This window comes from Mycteria americana, chromosome 4 (genome assembly GCF_035582795.1).
Source record: "Mycteria americana isolate JAX WOST 10 ecotype Jacksonville Zoo and Gardens chromosome 4, USCA_MyAme_1.0, whole genome shotgun sequence".
Lineage (NCBI taxonomy): Eukaryota > Metazoa > Chordata > Aves > Ciconiiformes > Ciconiidae > Mycteria > Mycteria americana.
Window position 1 is genome coordinate 8,326,585 of NC_134368.1, and position 19,401 is coordinate 8,345,985.

A 19,401-nucleotide genomic window follows, 5' to 3' on the forward strand; every position below is an offset into this window, starting at 1 on the left:
CTGTTTCCAAACCTTCCCTCCACTTGTGCTGAACACCTCAACTAGGAAAACCCATTCCCAGTTTAATAAAAATCATTCTTCATAAAGACAACTCCTGACAGCTCCTCCCTGTTCCATTAAACAGTCTGGTTGTAGTGACCATAAATCCTTATATTTATCTCCGTCCCACCTTTGCATTGTGTCGAAGGCACTGTCTTCTCTGCCGGAGTCAAAGATTCTGTTTGCTTGACACGTTCCTGCCTCCCCTGTTAGTGACAGCAGGCACAAACGTGCCAATATTCACAGGTCTCAAGCCGCTGGCGTGCCTGGCTGTTGTGTAGAGGCGCGGGCTGACTCCGCGCTGCGTGCACAGTAACCATTTGTCTGCACTTTCCGGCCGCCTGGAAATCTGGTAGATTAATGCCCAAAGTGGTAGAGTTGGCAGGAGCGCAGTGGAGAGATTCTCAGAAAAGCCTGACGGTTTCTGTTGAACTAGCTTGCCTCATTAAAAAGTTGCATTTGCTGGGGTCATCTCAGGATGAGGATGACTGGGATTTTTTTTTTTTTTTTCCTGGGGTCCCACTCAGTTAAGGATGTTTTCATGCAAATTCTAAAATTTCCAAGCTACTTACCAAAACTACGTAGGCTTGCTGAGACTGTACTACAAACCCTTGGGGAGATGGACGTTAGTTTTGAATGTAATTCCTGGAAAAGTTAAAGAGGTGACTGAAGCAGGGTTATTTGATCCCGCTCATACGTACGTAGTGGGCTAGCTTAGCTAAACAAGGTATTGTGCTTCAAATAACTAGAGCAGTCTAAGAGGTAAAGGTTGAGATGGCATGGGAAAGGATTTCATCAGCCCAAAATTAATAAAGACGGGGATGGAAATACAAGACGTAGAAACTAGAGAGTGGAGGAGTATCTAATTTCAGGCACTCTGGTGTAAAGGTGAAACAGCCTCATTAATGTGCACTCTGGCATCAGCCAGTTCTGGCATCAGAGCCCTGCCCTAAGGGTATGCCTTTTTCACCTGCTTTTGTTTTTCCTCCCCCCCTAACAAACTAGGGATTTTGCTGGTGGGAGGTAGGGCGAGGCACAGTCCTAGGGTACTTTTTTTTACTTTTCTTTTTTGAGTGGGGACTTAGAGAAAGAAAAATACAGTTCTTATTTTAAATTATAAAAGGGCAAACTTCAGCTGTATTGCTTAATTCAGTTTCACATGCAATAACCTTTCAAATGGTGCTTGAAAGTCAAGTCAAATTTCACTATAAATGACATTGCCAGGTTAATATTAATGTATGAGACACTGCCCTTTATGTTTCTCTATCATCCCTTCAAATGTATTGAACAGGAATTTTAACAGAATCATAAAAATCTTCAATTTCCTCTGTAGATTTAACCAGTGCCAAGAGCCGTAAAAGAGTTATGCTTCTGTCTCATTTGTAAGGTTTGCGATTATTTTAACATCTCAGTTTTTGCAGGTCTTGTGTACTTAGATCCTAAGCCTGTTACCTCCTTGCTGAGAAATACCTTCCCAGTAAAAACTGCTCAAACTATTTTTGTCCTTACTTCTAACACGGATTTTAGAATTGGAAGCTACAAGTGAAAAAAAATGGGAGGTATGGAAATATCCTGACGCCAATGTGCTTCATAATTTGACTTCAGTGAATATTCAGTGCTGTGAATTAAACAAGGGCACTGGAAAGTTATTTAAATATGTATCAGATGCTGATACATGGTTGGGTTTTAACGTGAGAAATTTAAGCCCACAAAGTAATTTCTTGAGAAACACTCAAATGACAGAAAACAGCGGGGAGAGCAAAGATGCAATCTCAGCTTAAACTACAGCCGTTCAGCACACGGCTCTGTCACTGCAAGAGGGAAAACGTGTCACCGCAAGAACCACGGGGGCAAAAAGGGTGCAGGAAGGCTGCCGGAGAAGTGGCACCCCGCACACACAGAGACCGACTCTGGTAGCCCCAGCACCCCATCCCCAATGCAGCCACCTCGCTCTGGCACAAACGCCTGTGCAAAGGGATGGAAAATCAGCCTCTGCCAGCTGGGAGCCGGGGATGCAGCCGTTGCTGTACTGCATGAACTAGCAGTGGTGGATCAGGCGTGAAGAGCCTGACTCATCCCTTCGTGCAATGCGGCAAACTTGGCCATGAGTAAGCGCTTTATCTCCCCAGCCAAACGCAACCCTTGCCCAGCACGGACGGGCGTCCAGGGCCTGTCATACCACCCTGCCTTCCCACACCCGGCGCTTCCCAGCCTTCCTGTGCCACGAATCATCCACGCCGGCGGTAGCTGTAGGTTTCGAGCAGCCACCTCATTCGTGCTTTCCTTGCCTGATTTGAGAAAGGAATCACTCGTACTGGCTGAGTGCCTTTAGAAACGATAAATGCTGCACAAAGGAATATAGATTTCCGTTCTTTTAATTATTCTGCATTCAGGCTGTGAGCAAGGCGTGACTGCTCGGACAGAGGCGGCTTGATTAGCACTTCAAAATCCACAAATATGTGGATTCACTTTAAAAAAAATTTTGGGAGAGGGTTTTTTTTTCTTGACATCTCTGGGGAAAAGCTTTCATCAAAAGCTGCTCTGCTGTTTCTTAAGGAAAAATATCGTTTTGGCCATGTGAAAAGGCAAAATGAAATATTCCAGCTCGCCCCAATGCTTCTGCGGCTTGAGGTATGACAGGAGCATCATTTCAGGGATAGGAGAGGCATTTTGCTGCTGTTATGAATATTTGCCCAAACTTGGCCAAAACAACCACTTCATCTTACACAGTTTCAGTCAACTTGTTAAGGTTTAAAAGTGCAGCTTCCAACAAACTGTGGAAGTGTAGCTCCAGCCCCAGTATGCAGGCGCAGAACTGGAGTTCCTCAGGCTTCTTCCGCTAGATATTGTGAGCTGCCCTCAAAAAATGGGTTTATTAGGCATTAAGCCATAGGTTTCACATGTATTACAGGGCAATTCTTTCATGGATGACCAATGGCAGGTCATCTTATTTTTTCAGATGCCTTACTACAGACACCAGCTGTATGCTTTCCATGTATCTTTGCTATGAATACATAAAGCACTATAAGATACTAAAGGCTCTGAAATAGAATATCATAATCATCTTATCCTGGTGCCTTTTGACACAGAAGTGTCTGGCTCCGTTCAGTATCTGTACGATAGATCTAATAATGCCTCTTTACAAGGCCTTTGTGAGCAGAAATGCAGTAGTTTGAGGGAATTGTTAAGATACTGTAACAATGAAAAGGACAGAAGGAAGCCTAGGATGAAACTAATAATCCCATATTAGTTACTAAACAAAGCCAGACGCCATACTTAATAATGGGACTAAAATACCTGTGATGACATCATCTGAGAGTTCAGCATGATGCAAAAGAATCAGTGTAAAGCTGGGATTTCAAAAAAATCTTTAATTATGGTATTTCTTAACCTTAAGCACTTGATTTACCCTTAACATTCACGGAGTGAAGGATTTTTTCTTGTACTCGTGCATTAGCTATACAATGCGCCCTCTCTAAATTCACAGCATTTTGATCTAAAACAGCCTGAATACTTGGAAATTATTTATTGCGTGCCTAATGATTGGCTTGTTTTCTAATTATGGACTAATATTTTAATTTCTTAAGAATTTCCTTTAATGTTTTGCAAGGTAAACAATGATTTTGTACGATTGCATATCCTTACATTAGCATTAGCTACATCCAACCTGACCCTGGGTTTATTTTTATTGGAAAATGTCCTGAGATTTTACACTTTAAGCATCAGTCATGCCATGAGACTAACCTACAAGAACAGTCTGAGTCATCCTTCTTTCAGAAGGCCACATGTATAATGTCAGTAGGACATAATGCTTTCAGTCCAGAAAATGCTTAAGTGTGTTTCTGAATTGGGGCCTGGATAACACATCAGTTATGGTTATTTGCAAGTTGCATTTCAATATCCAGCTTTTCAGGCTGTGTGTTTTTGTAGTTGCAACTTTCCACCTCCCCCGCACTGATTTAAGTGATGTTATTCTTGGCTAATAGTAATTGTGAGAAAATTGAATTCCATCTGTTTCCACCAAAAGCAGAAAATAGAATGTGAGAATCAATAGAAGACTGCACTTGTTATACACATTTGTCACAATCAGTGGCTTTGCTAAGGAAACATGTCTGCAGGTATGATTTGCAAAATAAATAGCAAGTCACAGCATCTGATCACCAGCTGGCTTATTTAAAAATCAGAGCCTCTTCTGACAGCTACGGATCATGAACTTTCAGACGTTGCACGGTTCCTCCAGATTCGTTCAAGGGGAAAGACATCTTTCACGGTACAAATGGACGGATGAGAATTTTAATACAAGTATAGATCTGGCTGTGCATTCATCCTCAAAGTTTTGGCTTTACATCTGGTAGTTTCTCCATCTTAGATGATCATTTTTTCTCATATACATGCCAATTACTACATAGCCCTTGTAGTTTCATCCGTAGTTACTGTGCATCATCAGAGATTTCTATATGACTAATATAAACATCATCTCAGGTTTTCTCCCTAGTTAACATTGTCAGAATTGAAATCTCTGTGGCTGCCCTCGGCTGAGCTGTCTCATTCATGGTCATGACCAAACCACAAAGAGGCAAACATACAGCACTTTAATAAGTCCTAGCAAGCCTGTTCTTCATGTACAGGCACAACAGCACTCTTTCTTCAAATCCATATTCTGTCCACCTTGTAGGACATACCAGTGTCTTATCTGCATGTTTTTATCACAACCATAAGATGGGTGGATCATTTCAGGAGTCCTTCAGCAAGAACTGCTAGATTCCTTCCCAGAGTATTGTGTATTTAATGTATACTTTATCACAGTTTGCAACACCTTTGCCTAATTCTGCTACAGTCTCTTTGTAACACAGCGTATTTTTGCAGATGGTGCTGTGACCCAGCCACTGTCAGCTCACGGTTTCTTGCTGTGTCAACAAAACCCAGTTTAGTGGTGGTAGCAGAGCATCTCCTCCACGCACCATCTCCCTATCTGAGTGGGCAGCACACCCTCCACAGCCTGCCCCATCCCCAAATAAAGCACAGCTCTGGGGTGTAGGAAGGTAGGACCCGTCCTTCCATCAGACTGGTTGCTCTGTAGCTTGGGATCTCCTCAGCACTGTGCAAACCTCAGGTCGGTGGCACAGCATGAAGCTGGGCTCACCTGAACCCACTGCCAGGACCAAGACCACCCCAGTCGCGTTAGCCAAGAGTCCCTGCCAGGAATAACAGGCATAGCTCGTGAATTTAAAAGGTGATTTGGGGGTTCCTCAGTCCTTACAAGACTTACGATCAGGTAACTAGAATGGTTTTCATAAAACGTGGACGCTCAACCTTAAAAGCTCAAGTGCCTTGAGCTTCAAAGTTAATGCCTGTTGTTTGCCAAAACCCATAGGAAAAAGGTGTGTTTGACTGCTGCACAGCAACAGTAAAAAGAAAAGTCATTAAAAAGGAACATTTTTGGATGAATAATGCCATTATGTTCGTTAACAGTATGCCTTCATCTGGAACTCTGTTTGCCATACCTGGGCTTGAATTTTAGCAGAGCGTACGTGCAGTAAAAAATGGAAAGTCCAAAGTGGTTAATTACAATGTTCAACAGCCTAAAAAGACTCCCATAGGCACAGAGATTTAAGGCAGTATAACAGCCTTCAATTTAGAGGGAAGCAAGTAAAAGGTGACAGAACAGAGGTGTGTAACATAAAGAACAACTTGGGAAAAATAGGGTAAAATCAGGTGTTTAGTTTTTCCTAGAGGCTTCCCTATAGGTCAATGCAGTTATAACATAAAAAGTCTTAAATGAGTCAAAGAAATATCTTCTACTGTGCCTAACTGCTATGAAAATGTTGGAGGAAACAAGGAGTCAACAGCTTTAAAAGAGGGCAGACACTTAAATTTATATCTGCAATTATCCTAACTGAAAGAAAACATATGAAGATCGATCTGTAGCAGGGTAGAGAACAAAAGCCAGTTGCTGAAATCCAAGCTTCATATGGTTTTATCATATCAGCTGACAGTAAGGTGAAGCTCTTATAATACCATAATAATAAGCCATAATTCCATAGTACAGCGAGTGCCGTATGTAAACAAGTTTTTCCACGTCCTACTTTTCAAAATTCAGGGGGTTTACAAATGTTAGTAACATATACAGTAGTATAACATCCATAGCGGTTACAGAGAGAACTGCAGGTATTATTCCTCTCCCAGTCAACGCAGAGTTTCTCCCTGCCTTTTCCAGCAGGAAATGGCCAGCTTAGGAACGGGGACAGCATGTGGCTCCAGTCAAACTCAACGTAATGGGAAATGGAAAACACTGAATGGGGCAAAAGGTCATGAGTTTGGTGCCAGTAATTAGATACTTCTAAGCGTGTTTGGGGTTTGTTGGGTTGTTTTTTTGTTTTTTTTTTTAAGGAAAAAAAACAGTGAAATAAATCATATCTGGGAGGAAAATTAAGCTCTCTGAGGATGAAAGCATGAGTCAACTGAAGAGCCAAGATCTGAATGTAAAAGCTGTGACAGACCCATATCCTGCATTAATCAAGCAGATACAGAGAGATGTACTGTACTGACCAGCTGGTTATCTGCTTCCTGCCTACAGAGGCAAGATGTCCCAACCACACGTGCCCTAGCACAGTCTGAACTCTAAACCAAACCCCACAAAAATGATAACCGACATCTGTCTTGAGAACAACTGAACCCAGGACATCTCAAGCTGAACATGTGAGCCTCTACAGCCAGATGGAAGGTAAATGTCAAAGCAGGGCTGAAACAAAGCCACATCCTCTGTATATTAGGCATAGAAGAAGGGAAACCTAATACACACATGTATCTATAGCTGTATGTGTGCACACAGCTGCTGAGCAGTGAATTACGCCCACAATATTATGGGCCCAACAATAGTAAAGTTTGAAAGGATTGGCATCTTCTCAGATGAGATTTCATTGCCTGCCAGTTACCTACCTATATATATTCTTCCTTTAAACAACTACTGCAGGTTCATATTAATGCAGGTTTTTTTAAATACTACAAGAGATAGAAAGTCCCCGCCCTTTGTTTAAAAGGCGTTGTGAGGGGTTTTTTGAAACATCCTGGTTTTAAAGATTTGCTGTCTATTCTTCCCACATGACTTTCTGAGTTTTGAATCTTTCAGATGTACTCAGGTCAGATTTCCAGATCACTTCTCATGACTGAAAGGAGCAGAAGCCAACCTGGTTTTTAGAAACCAGTATTTTCATTAAATGAGCTGCTCATAGGAGCTAAAGTTTCAAGAATGGTCATTAAATTATGCAAGAGTCATAACTAAAATAATTTCTTAGCAATGCTTCATCAGATTAAGTTATTTTAATCACTTTGATACTGTCAAACACAGCTTTCAGTGCAGCTTGCTGGAGACCCAGCCTGTGCATACAAACCCACCACCCCACCTGTTAGAGAGATTCTCTACTATTTCCTTACAAATACAAACCATTTCACCCACTGAAGGTCTAGCGAGTCTGTGCCTGTTGTTTCATTTCTGTGCTAGCCCAAAAGAAGATAACTACAGGAAAGAAACTCACCTCTTCATCAACCCTGTCTTTCATGCGTACACACACACACACACACACACCCCCCAACACACCCACCTTTCCCTCCGGAAGGAAAAACAGGTTCCCCTTCTCTGTGCAGCTGAAGCTGGATTCTCTTTTTTACTACCAGCTGCTTCCAGCTGCCTGGTTTCCCAGTCCAGTTTGTAGAGATATTTAACTTTTTTGACTGCAGGCAGGTAAGTCCCCATCTGCTGCAGCAAAGCTCTGATGGTCTGATTGTGAGTTGCGTGTGATGATGACATGAGGATGCTGGCACAGCCCTGCGAGTAAGAAAAGACTTATGCCAACCCAAGAAGCATCCAGCGGAGCCACTATATAAATAAATAAGTAAATAAATAGCCAGATAGAGAGAGAGACAAGTAATGAGAGATTAAATTATATACATATGACTAAATTATGTATATATTGGTATTAAAAACTTCCCGAAATGGAGGTGTGCTGGTTCACAAGGTGCTCCAAAACAGTTTTATTCTGGCCCGCTAAAGACGAGTACCGACTTGGCACCCATGACAGCCATGCTCCAGTCACCCAAGCTGAATTAATTAAAAAGCTTCACTCTAGAAATTTTAATGATAAAAATATTATCACCACTACAAGCAGTGCAGCGGCACGGTTGATAGACCACACTGTTACATTAAACAGGACGAGTAAAGATAAAGTGATCCAAGAGGCTGAATATTCCGAACTGCTATGGGACGGGGCTGTTGGTGTAGGTAGGTGAGGGTCTGGCACTCAGCATCTTTCGGAAGCTTCATGTAACAGCTTGCACTTGCAAACTGTTGTCAGCGGTGCTGCCCACCGTGCCACGAGCTGAGCAGACTTTGTGTGATGTGAATCCCCTTGCACGAGAAGCCCTGCTTGCTCTGGGAAATCACCTCTCAAGGGCCACTCTGCTACTGCTCTCTTCTTCAGCAAATGTAACAGAAACAATTCATAAAGATAACACCATTACTGAATTTCACATGCATATAAACGTGATACCAACGATGCTCAGCACATCTCTGAAGGTTCGTGCTGCACTGTGCGGGTGAGGGTCCCAAGCGAAGCAGCTCTGTCATTGAGTAATTTGTGAAGAACAGAACTGGTTCCAGCTCGTTCTTGCAAGAGCATCTCAGCACAAAGCTTAGCCACAAAACTTTTCCCATACTGTGATATTTATCAGCCGTGCAATCTGCAGAAATACCTGAATTTCAAGGGGAAAACATGGCAGATTGTTTGTTAAATGCAAGTTACTAAAAGTGGTAAATTACTTTTTTTTACTACCTCTCCCTGATACATGCAGCTGAACACACAAATCACTGAGTTCACTGGAAGTCTGGAAAAACTCACAGTTCCGGAGTTAATCATTAATATTGTGGGGTTACAAGGAGGTATTTTTAAGATTGCCACAGCATGTGGGAAATTCCCATGTGCATTCCCTGCAGGTTTTCAAGAAATAGCCTTTTCTATTTGGCTCAGATGCTTTTGTAATTGTTTACATAAACTGAATATGAAGTATCAAGGTCAGATATTTTCCAGAAAGCCAAGGAAAACAATTTACCATTCTGTTGTATGAGAAAACACCAGAACAATTCCAGCATTAGCCAACTTCCTTTTCTTTCTCTTGCTTTATGTGGTATTTCACTAATGGCAGAAAACACTGAAACTCTGCTTACTTAAAAGAGTGCGCAATCTGTTGGATGCAGAAATCCCAAACCGAGAGAGGTAGCAACAAGTTTAACCTCACATACTCAAAGCAAGGCTATTTCCTTTCATTTTATTTTCCAGATACCCAGCACAAGCTGCAGTATCATCTCAGTTCCCAAAAGCTCTGGGAACCTAAAAAATTATATTCATGCAATTATAATTGCTTATTTTTGAAGGCATTCCTATCTCCCAGGTAACATTACCAGTGGAGAGGATAGCCAACAACAACCTATTTTTTTTCCTCTCAAAATAAGTATTAATTTATTATTATACATTTATTATTAAGGGCTGAGTTCCTACCAAATCAAACCGTTATCTTCTGACATTTTTTCCAGAAAAAACTTCACTCAGACCACGATGTTTGGGCTGCATAACCCAAAAGCCTATCAAAAAGGCTTTCGAGGCTTTTTTGATAGCTATGTAACTGGAAAAGTCCTCTAGTCCTTCAGTTGACCTCTTCCATCCTAACCCTACTCAACTGGGTTAGCAACTGACTGTAAGACACCCTGGCCATGACCCCTAGTAGGTGTTTTGCCCCCATCAATGGAGGTTTCAGGATTAAAGTAGCGTAATGCAAGCCAAAAATGTCAGTATTTCTTCCAGAAGGGGAGAATCCTCTTGACCAACCCCCATAATACACACATCACAAGTTTTGTAGGGCTGTTTAGCTGAAGTTTTCATCATAGCTGGCTCTCCTGACCCGCTCTTGTGCTCAGAGGCTCACACTGGGAAGTCACTTCTGTAGATGCACTGCTTGAGAAATTTCAGCTGACATAGAGTTGGAGACCAACACAGGTCAGTAAAAGGCATTTCTAATAATTGGACATCTTTGAGAATGGTGCCACTATGTATTTTTACCAGCTTTCTTTCACCTCCTTTTTCCATTTAAAATTTAGCACCCCTCAGGGTACCAGAGTTCAGCAAAGATGGTGAAGCTCCTCTAGTCTGTACTGCCTATCCAAACACCAGATCAGATCCAAGACTGGGCATTGACCAAAGACTGTTTTAACAAAGGCTCCTGAAAATTCTTGCTGCAATGAGCAACACATCCCTTGCAAAACAAATATCAGGATGAGAAAATGCAGCCACTGAAACGTAGGTTTGGGTCAATGCTTTCAGGAAGAACACAGATCAATTAGTCTGAGTCCAGAGGAAAATAACAAAAATGAGGGAAGGTTTAAACCCCATAAATTCTGAGGAAAGATTAAAAGGATGGGATTTGTTTAGTAGTAGGAAAGAAGTTTCTAACATTAAGCAGTGATAAGCCCTGAAAGCATTTCCTAGGGAGGTTGCGGGACCTCTGTCACTGGAGGTTTTTGAAAACATATGAAGCAAACATATGCCAGCAGTAGTTAGTGTGAAGCCGATCCCACCTGGGTGAGGAGATTGACTGGGTGACCTCCCAAGAGCTCTCCCAGTCCTATTTTCAATTATTCTGTTCTTCCTTTCTTAAGATGAGTGGAGCAGTGTGTAATTGCTTGTCACAACCCATTTATAAAAAGCAATTGTCTTACGAAATTCCAATAGGATACCCTGAGATGGCACATTAGAAGCAAACACTGAATCTTACCTCATTTCTTTACACAACTGCCTTGACACCACAGACTCCGTTGTCCAGTCCTGTTTTTCCTCTGGCTGTCACAGGTTGGCTCCAAGATTTTTAAGAGCACATTCAGAAACTCTGGTAAAAAATAAGTCTCTGTCTCAATGAATAATTAAAAACAAAACTCCAGATGTATTTAGAAATAGAAAACATGGGTAACTCATGCTGTAATTGATGGTAAGACATCAGGAAGGAAAAGGCACACAGACTAGGATATATCCTCCAGTCATGTACTGCACTCTAAGATAAGCAAATGCACAAATGAATTCAGCAATTTGGTTTTGATGCACCAAAAACATCTCCGGAAAGAATATGAGTATACTGCTCATACATACTCCCCTTCCAGCATGCTCAGTAATTCAGGTGCAAAACTACGGAGGTATTTAAGTTTTTAACTCTATTCCACTGGGAACCAGGTAGATAAGCATCACTGCAGAGCTGAGCCCAGATTTATACATCAAGTCAAATGTTAGCCTGCAGAGCCTTCCCAAGGTTGGCTGGCCATGGCAGGGCCCACCTAAGGACTCCAAGTGTTGTTTGCCCACAGTTGTGATTACAAAGATGTTCTCTGAGCATGCTTACCTAAGAGCAAACAAATCCACACCATAGCTCAACATTTCATGCAGGCCTGGAGTGCTTGGTAAAAGGTCAGAAAACCACAACAAAAACATTTCCGAATGTTTTTCATTACATCCTCCCACCTAGAAATGTTCCTCTGTTTTTGAGGCAATGATCTTTTCAGAAACTTGCACAGACTGAAATCTTTCTTATTCCAGGTCCACTTCTCTTTTTTTTTTTAAAACATCACCTCCCTCATTTTTAAGGGATTCAACTGGCAATTCAAATAATTTATTTTTGAGCTAATAAGTTATTGTACAATGTCTACTAAAAACATCTGAGACAACCATGCTGTTGTTTGGGCTGACTGTCTGAATTATGTACCTTTTTCTTTCTATTTTAAGGGTTTTGCTGCTTCAAAACTCGGTTTAGATTTCTTGCGATTGTTTGGACATGTGTTGCGTCCTGCAGACACTGCCCTCATTTACAGGCTTTGGAAGATCAAAGAATCATTTCTAGCCTTTGAAGCTCACCACTTTAAAATCTACCTTCCAAATTACTGGAAGAGTTTTTTTCAACACCCTGGCTTCCTATGCTGCCTTTATAAGCTTCTCTCCCTGACCCACAAGAGCTCAACGCCTACCTTAATCCCGCCATCGATTAAATGCAGCTGATGAAAGGTGGTGCCTGTCCCTCTGCTCAGTGGCAGAAATCATCCTGCTGGAACCCTGCAACGCAAAAGCAGGTGGGGCAAAGAAGAGTTTTGCCAGGCTGCAGCACACGACGTTCTCCAGCACCCCTTCTATATCCCACGGTGCCTCCACAACCTCTTCATCTAGTAGAAACTTTGAATGGTGCCACAAAGGTTTCTGGAGGAGAGCATTTTCATTCCAGGGAGATGGAGATAATCAGGTGGAAATGTAATTTGCCACACTGTTTGCCCGCTCAGTGTCAACTCCAAGTGGAATTCTCCTGTGAAGCTCAGTCTCAGACATCCTGCATGGTAATTGATCTTACAGCGTATTTCTTACCTTGGTGCAACCCATCACGGTGGACTCTTTCTCAGCCCGAGTGGTGACACAGGCTCACGTTTAGCCATCCATAACTTTAATGTAGCCTGTGAAGCCATGTGTGTTTCTGCTGTTTTAAGTGGACTGCTATTTAAACTTAAAAAAAAAAAAATCACAGTATCAGAATAACAATGGGAATATTTCAAACTAATGAAAGGATATGTTCTGATCATAACTCGTTAACTCTAGAGTGAAAAGTGCTACTGTCCAATAATCCTAATTACAAGTAATAACTTCTTTCTCCTTGGAACAGAGAATTTCAATTCACTGCAAATTCAAAGCAATTTAACAATAAGACTGACAGTGGGAACAAGAGAAGAGCCACATCTATTTAGACAACATAAAACAGCGCTTGCTTTACAACAGTGTTTTGTGACTGACTGAACAACTGGGAAAACTCGGCAGGGCTGCTTTTTGAAGGAAAAGACGGATATACATAAATTCATTTGGGCATGAGAAGCCGACAGTGAACACAACAGCAACACAATTATCAGCCTTCAAAAGACAATATGGAAGTCACGTTTCTTTATTCATGTGATGCTATTAAAAATAAATAAACAAAGTGAAAAAGGCACGTGGGCTGCAGTATTATCCCACCGTGAAACACTCACTTCTGGAGAGACCTTCTGCAAGGGCAGGAGTCCCCCAGGCTCTGCTGCGGAGCCCCACACTGCCGGGCAAAGCTCTTCTGCAAAATAATTAGACAACGAAACCAACTGTGAAAAGCTTTGGGAGTCCGAGTCCCCCATCCTCATCCTTCACAGTAAATAAAGGGTAAGTGATTGCCTTCGTATGAAAACAACCTTCCCCTCCACATCAGAGAATGGCAAAGGGAATTACAGAAACCTCCGAATTCGTACAGATCGCACAGCACAGTGCTCTGGCAAGGCGAGCCTGGAGGATTACAAGAGAGTAATTACTCTCCGCAATAGTTTCTCTTTGTGTTGCTTTGCTCTAAGGATGCTGTAAGGATTGCTCCTCTCTCAGTTCCCAGAGCAAATTACCTCCCACAGCCTGTGAGCCGTCTCATCAGATGGTTTCAGGATACCCTGGAACAAAGCGACTCAAGGCTGAGGTCCGCTAGGAACCTGGAGACGTGCAACCTGGGGCGTGTGTAAGTCTTCATGTGCATACTGCAAAAAAAATGCCAAAAAGTTTTCCGTATTCACAGACAGACACAGGACAGCCTTAAAAAAAAAAAAAAAAAAGTGCAAAGAAATGCTTTACTGTTTCTTCTCAATCAGGATGAGAGGAAAGGGCTCTTCATGTCCCTGCTGATACATCAAGGATCCCCACTTTTCCCTGTTCTCGCTTTAACACCGCACTCCACCCACCTCCCCATCTTGCTTCGAACCAAGGAGGACCAGCTGACGTTTCCTCCGAGACCACAAATATGATACCAAACACAGCAAGCAGAATCACAGACCATTATGGAACCAGATTTTGCAATCCTTTTTGCTCCACTTCCTCCCTTGAAATTAAAGCCTCATGTGTCAGTGTCACCCCAGTGCAGCCAGAAGCCCTCTCCTCCTCCAGCCCAGTTTCTTCTGCTCCGAGCTGCCGCCACGGCTCGTTGCCATCGAGGACACAGCTCCCTGCAGCAGTACCTCCGGATGCTGGGATGGGAGGTTGCTTTTTTTTCCTGCATCCCCAGTGCTAGACAGCAGAGTGAATTCAATCCGTAATACAGGAGGCTCTTCCCACAGCTTTTTCTGGGAATATGGCAAAGTTATTTATTTCCTCTGTTTCCTGTAAGGCTTATTTCCTGTTAGGAGTTTGAAAGCAAATTTAGAAAATACAGTTGGCTGTATATTTTGTGGTATAAAACACGGAATACTCTTGTGTTTTGGGATGGGACCTGAGAGGTTTTTGAGGCAGGTTTTAGCCTAAGTAACGTCAATCTTAGAAAAAAATTAAATTACCCTGTCCACAGTAGTTGGGATTAATTAGTCTATTTTCTCAGGTTTTTCCCTTAGATTAATAGACTGCCAAGAGGAAAGAGGACAAAGGTGTTCATACTACCTCATTTCATGCCATTTAAACATCCTTGATATTTAGTCTTCCTAGAGCCCCTCCTGTAGCCAAAAGAGACAAATATCTTTAAAAGGACAGCGCAGAGCCCACGGCTGCGAGTGGGTAGTCAGCTCTCCCTGGGCAGTGCAGTGGAAGCTTGCACCACCTTTTTAGATGCTTGACAAGAGATCTTGCTTTTGGAAGGCTAATGTTAGATGAGATGAGAGTAAGGGGATGTTTTTACTGGAGACTTAGCCTGAGCTCCTACCCAAGTGCTTTTTTCTACTCTTATCCTCTCCTGTTTGACACAAGACATCTTGTACCCAGTCCTGCTATGCCTTCAGCCCCTCCTGTCTGGCTTACTGGGGTGAGAAGGATCCCAGGTTCTGCTGGGACATAAGCTGGAAACCAAGGTTGGGAAAAAAATTCTGTCCCAGGCGACTCTCAGAAGTTAAAAAAAAACAACCAAAGCCAAACAAACTCGTTCCATGAAGGCCAAAATGTTGCTATGTGGAAAGGGCTGGCAAACCGAAAACACACAAAACTCAGACTGGTCCGTCACGGTACTTCATGTCTATGTTTTTGAGAATTTTCAGTGAAATACCAATCTTGTATTTCTTTTTATTTCCAGAAGGCATGTGGCAATTTCAGAATATCTATTTTGAAATGACACTGTCTTTCAAACAGACCAACCTGCTGAAGTGTAGCCTTTCCTGCTCGTACTTTCCACTTCAAACAATTGGCAGGTCCTGATGAAATAATATTTAGGTAAAAAAAAACCCATTTCTGACCAGTTCTGTTAACCTTGCAGAGCACACTGCAGCATGGATGTAAGCTACATCAGCCAAGTGCAAATATTTCCTTGGTTCCTTCCCACAGCTTCCCAAATGATACCTATGAAATGGCTGTTGGTCCGTCCAGCCAGCTGGGAAAGCGAGCAGATGACTTTGGGGCCCTTGCACCCCTGGTGAGTTCAAATAAACCACACAATAAAATAACCAGGCTGGTTATGTTTCAATTTACTTTTTCTCAAAATATTGAGCATATGGAAAGCTGGTGTTCAAGATGGTGGCTTGAGAGGACAAGTGAATCTTCTTTAATCATGGTTTAGATTCTGTTTTGAAAGACATAGGCACTGGTAGATATTAGTCTGGGTTATTTTAACTGTCCTACCTTTGGATGACAAGATTTTCTTAAAAAGAGTTTGCTTCAAAAAACAAGCATTCAAGTTCACGTTCACTCTTCCGCACGCTCCAGCTCACTGGCGGCTCTGCCCTCCCAGTCACTAGCATGTGGCTGAGCATGTTTCTGCTTTGGAGGGAGAGACATCCTCCCTGGCTGCTGCCAAACCTAAAAGCAGTTCCTGATACTAATTCAAGTTCTTGGAATAGTGCATTATTCCCATTTGCAGCTAATGGAAACTGATTCCAAAATAACGCGAGAGGCACAGATGCGCATCTTCAGCAAGCCTGTTTATACGGCAACAGCCCCATCCTGACTCCAGGCTACCAATGGGCAGGAGCTGACATCCTGAAATCGTTCTCACCAGTGTTAAGGGTGCAAGATAATATCTCAGTCTGGGTGGCGAAAAGTTCAGAGATTTGTACACCTTGAGATCATCTCCCAGGAGCGGATGCTCTGCTGCGCACGCGCGGAACAGTCACGGCGGCTGGGCTCCCTGCACCCCACCTTAAGCGTGCGTGTAAGCGTGTGTTTATCTTCAGGCATAAAGATATTTAAAAAGCTTTCATTGGCTTGCACTGGGAGGTAGACGGCAGGATTAATAGCTGTTCTTCAAAGCTATAAACTGCATGGTGTGTTTGCTCAGACTTTGAGCCATGAGTTACTGCTGTAATTAAATCCAGAAGGAGAGACCATAATAACATTCTGACTTGATTTCCAGTGGCAGAGCATTGATTAAGAGAGCTACATAATAAATGAGAGGCATTTCAGAATCACACTGTTGATGTTATCTGTAATTTTTTTATAATTAGAAAAGCCTAAAGAAAATTGTATATTATAATTACATGCATTATTAATCCTACTCTGTTATAATACGAATTCTTCTATGATTACAGGTTGCAGCAAGCTTTTTGTAATTTTTTTTAAAAGGTCCAGTGATTTGGTTTACAAAAGCCCTTGTAAACAACAGATAAATTGTACCATATTATTTTAAACTCATGCAAAAACCACAGAAAGTTCCAGTTGATGACTCAAAAATCCAAAAGGGAACAAATAGTTTAGGGGCAATCGTTTTCCTGTTTAAAGTCTGTGGCACAATGAAAAGAACATTCATATAGCTATCTTTTATGCAGTCCTTCACACAGAAGTCTTGAGTAATCGAATGTGGAAGGAGGTAAGTAGGATATTTAATGATTAAAACCAACAATTTATAGTTCATTCAGCTCCTTTTTTTGAGTAAAGTGACCTGAGCACAGGGTTTTGTTCTTGAATAAAATTGTATTCTACCATCCTATATGACTACTTAGTGTATAACATAACTTTTCAACTCTCTTGACTTAAATAAGAAGAGAGTTAGCAGAAGATACACAGAGATTCTTAATTCACTGAGAGAAGTGACTGCAACATATATAAAGGTCTGTGTTTCCGAAGAAAGCAGAAACTCTCCGAAGTCAGGTTAGTTAAGACAATCCCTCACTCATACTGATAACTGGTTACACTTACTAGCAGTCCCCCTGCATTCAGAGGGATTGATTTCTTATATGAGCGACTGATCAGCAAAGTGCCTAAAATTTTAATCATTTGGACCAAATTTCTTCAGGTTTGATTTAGCCTAATCCATTTTGCTTGATGTAACAGATAAAGCCCAGGCACCACTATTCCTTTTGCAATTCTCCATGCCAACATTTTAGAGAGACGTTTGAAGGCTCATTTTTGGAGATAACAAAAAGCATTTCAACATGAAAATTAACTGTAGATTAATAACTAAGTCGTGCCTGTCATCACTTGTTTTCTATCCACAGTTTAATTACAGGTTCAAAACCAATAGGATGAATGGCAAGATGCATTGAAAACCCTTTCGGCGCTTGAGGGTTAGCACAGCATCTCTAAGGCTTCATGCACTCACATCAGACAGCAGGCAGATCTTGTACACTACTTGAGCTGAATTGTGTGACGCATGGTTGGGTGACCTTCAATATATCTGCTAATGTCTGATTCGCATTTTAACTAATTTGATGAACAAACTCCATATCCAAAGAGAAGCAAGTAAACTTGTACCAAATAGTAAAGCCAAAGCAAAGTACCTTCATCACTCTCATGAAGGCAGAGATAACAGGAGCCATTTGTAGTTAACCACAGATCTATCCTGAAACATCAACAATGAGAATATGAAGCTGCCAGAGCATGGAAGTGGGAAAGTACAGAACTAAATAGGCAATTCTCTCATTTCTAACCCCACAACATCAGTCATCACCCAACCTCAGCCATCATGCAGAATAAATCCCAAGATCACTTCTTCCTAGAACTGAAATCCATGTACCAAGACCACCAACATCGCAGGACCACCCAACACCAGCCTTTGCCAGCCAGAACCATACAACTCCCATTTGACTCGTGGAAATAAGGCTACATTAATGCCTGGTAAAGGCCATTTGGAGAATTGTTAAAAGGAGGTTCTGAACACGTTCCAGTCACTGAGTGTTGATTCTGGCAGGCGCAAACTGAGTCATGCTTGGTCCCACACTGAGCCGCTGCACTGCAGTCTGGGGCTCCCTCCAGATGGTTACAGATGCCTCTGAATGGGGACCAGCTGGTTAATGTTTTCTTGCCTTGGTTACATGCAGATAAAACCATTTGCATCATGGTTACTTCTGATGGAAAGTGGTTTTGCTCAGTTCACTTTAGGCTCAATAAAGGGTGTTTTTTAGCTGGAGACAAAAGGGTTATTCTGGCAGGTTATGGAAATGTTTTGCAAGTTTGCCTGTGATTTAAATGCTTGGTCCAATCTTGACTGAACTCTCTAAAGACAGACTAAATGCCCCAAGTGGTGCTGTCACATTAAATGCATCAGTTGTCTTGTTCACTTACTAGTTGCATTTTGCCGTAACACGCACTGACTGGCGACGAGCTTTGATTTCAAGACTTCTGGAGAGACTCCAACCTAGAAGAGCATTAGTCACAATCTGAATTTTGTCTTCATCCACTTCGCGTGGTATTTCAAGGGGTTTACCTTGAAGAACAGATTCTTCTAGCCCTAATTCCTGTAAGCAAGAGATTTCTTTCTTTAATTTTTGTAATTATTGATAATTAAAAGGGATGAAGAAGCAATACGAAGGAGAAATCTTCTTGCTCCCCAACTGCCCAGGATTATATCAGAACAGAGGTTCACCTAGCTGAAACAACACTGATTAGACTGGAAATTGGCACTGTATCTGATCTTACCTTGGAAGTTTCAATGCCAGATCTCATCCCCAGAGTATAGCTGACTTTTATCTTTATCATAAAGTAAAGAACCAAGGAAGACATTTCAGTTTTTCCCTCTGTTGTGGGAAGAATTTACCTTTGTCTGATCTGCCACATCCCACTGTATCAAAACTCCCTTTACATTGGATTCCTCCATCCAAGAATTTTGAAGCACAAGAGTTCTTCTTTATGGATTGACTGGGGTAACCCAATTCACCTGACCAGATTTAAATGCCAGCTGATGACCAATCAGTTAGATTTTCTTTCTTAATTCATAGATTGTCTTAATATTACTATTAGGAAATTATTAATTTCTTTATACATAGTCTAAAATGTAAATATTAATATTGTCCTTGCTCATCCACAAACAGATCAGATATCTCATGCCCTAAAGTACTTCTTATTCCCCTTTGACAACGAGGTCAAGACACACGGCATCAGG

At 41.8% G+C, this 19,401-nt stretch overlaps 1 long non-coding RNA gene across 7 annotated transcripts in view; it reads right to left on the bottom strand.

Moving 5' to 3' along the window:
- Nucleotides 1-19,401, bottom strand: part of LOC142408872 (uncharacterized) — a 65,833-nt gene that overhangs the window by 31,142 nt on the left and 15,290 nt on the right. For 3 of the 7 annotated variants that reach the window (XR_012775450.1, XR_012775449.1, XR_012775448.1), the window contains exons 1-5: nucleotides 13,749-14,279; nucleotides 13,526-13,654; nucleotides 13,133-13,209; nucleotides 12,106-12,179; nucleotides 10,861-10,971 (exon numbers count right to left, since the gene is read on the bottom strand). This is a non-coding gene — a long non-coding RNA (uncharacterized LOC142408872). Of the gene's footprint in view, nucleotides 1-169; nucleotides 389-10,860; nucleotides 10,972-12,105; nucleotides 12,180-13,132; nucleotides 13,210-13,525; nucleotides 13,655-13,748; nucleotides 14,280-19,401 lie in introns of those variants that run through there. The other 4 variants (XR_012775451.1, XR_012775453.1, XR_012775452.1 and 1 more) reach the window with 4 other exon arrangements.